The sequence below is a fragment of the Cebus imitator genome, unplaced genomic scaffold (genome assembly GCF_001604975.1).
Source record: "Cebus imitator isolate Cc_AM_T3 unplaced genomic scaffold, Cebus_imitator-1.0 Scaffold419, whole genome shotgun sequence".
Taxonomy (NCBI): Eukaryota; Metazoa; Chordata; class Mammalia; order Primates; family Cebidae; genus Cebus; species Cebus imitator.
The window spans coordinates 1308120-1310619 of record NW_016107734.1 but is presented as its reverse complement, the minus strand read 5'-3'; the positions used below and the strand labels follow the sequence as shown (position 1 = coordinate 1310619).

Genomic DNA, 2500 nt, shown 5'->3' with positions numbered 1-2500 from the left:
TGCTTATGGCAGATGATTTCGAGTTGTTCTTTCTGAAAGTAATTACACAAAAAGTTCCACCGCTTATTAAGGCTCCTCCTTAAGGCGGTCTGATCTCTTTTAATTAATAAGTTGAATATGGAAGGATTTAATTGTGATGAATTTCTATGTCACCTCCTTCAAAATCCCCTTGTAAAGGGGTCCTGCGAAGCCCACCACACATTTCTAGCTGCTCAGACACCCATATCCAACCGAGAGCCTTAGACACCCTTCTGCAAAGTCTGGGGGAATCCTGTGGGCTGAGGCCTCTCTCAAGACCGTGAAAGGTAAGGGATTATTTGACGAGCTACGGGAAGTAACTGCACACCGGACCCAACACTGAATGCCGAGAGTTCTCTAGAACCGCACTTTTGAGGCTTTAGCAGCTTAGTCTGCTCAGGTTACCATAACAAAACACTAAGGACTGGGCGGTTAACTCTCTCATAGCCTGAAGGCTGGAAGTCTAAGATCAAGAGGTCAACGTGGTCAGGTTCTGATGAGGGCTCAATTCTGGGCTTACAAACGGCCACCTTCTTGCTCTGTCCTCACATGGCGGCGGAGAGACAGAAAGAGAGAGAGAAAACAAGCTCTCTGGTATCTCTACTTATAAGGGCACTAATTTCCATCACGAGGGCCCCACCCTCATTACTTCATCTAATCTTAATTACCTCCTGAGGACTAAGGTTACCTTACCCAAATTCCTACCTAAGGGGCCTGGGGAGTCAAGCCCTACAAACCATAAATTCGCATCAGATGGGTTTTATTTAACTTGTGACTTACTTTCCAACCCGACAACTGGCATCACATTACAAGATAAGGAAGAAAATCATACTATTTTACCCCAAAACATGTTTCCTTGCCTTTTGAAATGGCCCTGCAAAGCCGTCCTTTGTGGGGAAAATCTGCATCTGTAAAGAGTCTCTAGTCACGTAGCTGGATCTTTTTCTTCCAGGCCTCGCAATCCTGAAGAGATTAAGTAAGACTCCAGCACTTCTTCAAGGATCTGAATAGCAAACATTTGTCCCTAAAGGAAGCCACTGTATCTACTGTCTCCAAGGGCCGCCACTGTGAGACTTCAAAGGAACCTTGGTCTCTGCACTTTTTTATCTTAACCTAAACATTTCCTTTCCATTGATCCCAGGTCTTTAGACAAACTCGGCCAACTGTCAATCAGAAAATGTTTAAATTTACAGTATACTGGGTTTCTCCAGTGGCCCACCTGGCCTTCTTCCAAGTTGTATGTTCCTTCTTTCTTTTCCCTTCCCTACTGTTCTAAAGCTTTTAAATAAACTTTCACTCCTGCTCTAAAAAAACAAAAAGAAATGTTTAAAGTTCCCCGTAGCCTGGAAGCCCCTACGTTGAGTTATCCCGTCTTTCTGGACTAAACCTATGTGTTTCTTCAATGTATCTGATGGATGTTTCATGCCTCCCAGTAACATATAACACCAAGCTGCACTCCGACCACCTGGGGCACACGTTCTCGGGACCTGCTCAGGGGTGTGTCACAGGCCATGGTTACTCCTATTTGGCTCAGAATAAATCTCTTCAAGTATTTTACAGAGTCCGACTCTTTACGTTGACATTCCCCAAGCCCCATCTCCAGACACCATCACAGGGGAGGCGGGTAGGGCTTCAACCTGTGAATTTGGGGTTGAGGGACACAGCACGAACCAGGCTGACAGCAAATATGGTTGAAGACAGAGAAAGCCAAGCAGGAGCCCAAGCCAGACTTCTGGATTTTGGTTTTTGCAATTTTTTTTTAACTCAAATTAGCCGTATCTCAGCAGAAGAGGCTTTTAAGAGATTCGTGCAAAAAGGTACAGGACCTCTGGAGATCAGCTTCATTTTGGCCAATTAACATAAAATGAACAGCATGTAAATTAGGTTCATTCAATCCATCATTCAGATGAAAAGTGGTTTGAAACTGATGTGTTATTTTTGAGTCGACAGCATGAGAATGTTTGGAAATAAGACTACGGCACTGAGGACAAAGACTGCGTTATTCTTTCCTGAGGCTTCCCCTCATTCTGCCATAAAACCAAGGGCACGCCCTACGAAGGCTGAAGCCGGTCTGGCCGCAAGAGAGGTCAGTTTATTCATTCGATCGGGGGTGTGGTGGGCACTTAGCACATCTAACGTGCTGTGATCTGCGGACGGTATCAGAAGTAGCAGCCTGTGCCCTCACCAAGCTTGCAGAATAGCTGTGACATGATTTTATCTGGGAAATGCTACTGCCTGAGAACTAGGCATATTCAAACACAGCAGAGTGGGGACTAGAGGCAACCTCCCGGCTGAGCCTCTGGAGTAAGTGCCATGGGGAGGTGACCCTGGGCACAGCCTTCCCAATGCCGACCAGACACTAGTGCCCTGCAGACAGCAGCCGGCATCAAGATCATCCCAGCAGCTGGGCAGAGGACAATGAATAAAAGACGGCTGTCACCTCAGGACACCTGCTGGGAAGAGGAGGGTCCCACCTGACGGG

General features: G+C 46.4%; 1 protein-coding gene and 1 long non-coding RNA gene across 6 annotated transcripts in view; both read right to left on the bottom strand.

The window, feature by feature from the left end:
- LOC119468379 overlaps nt 1-775 on the bottom strand; it is an 18703-nt gene extending 17928 nt beyond the window's left edge. Inside the window, exon 1 of the long non-coding RNA XR_005197049.1 lies at nt 707-775. This is a non-coding gene — a long non-coding RNA (uncharacterized LOC119468379). The remainder of the gene's footprint in view (nt 1-706) is intronic.
- Nucleotides 1-2500, bottom strand: part of CALN1 (calneuron 1) — a 623445-nt gene that overhangs the window by 503839 nt on the left and 117106 nt on the right. The gene's annotated exons all lie outside the window — the stretch shown is intronic.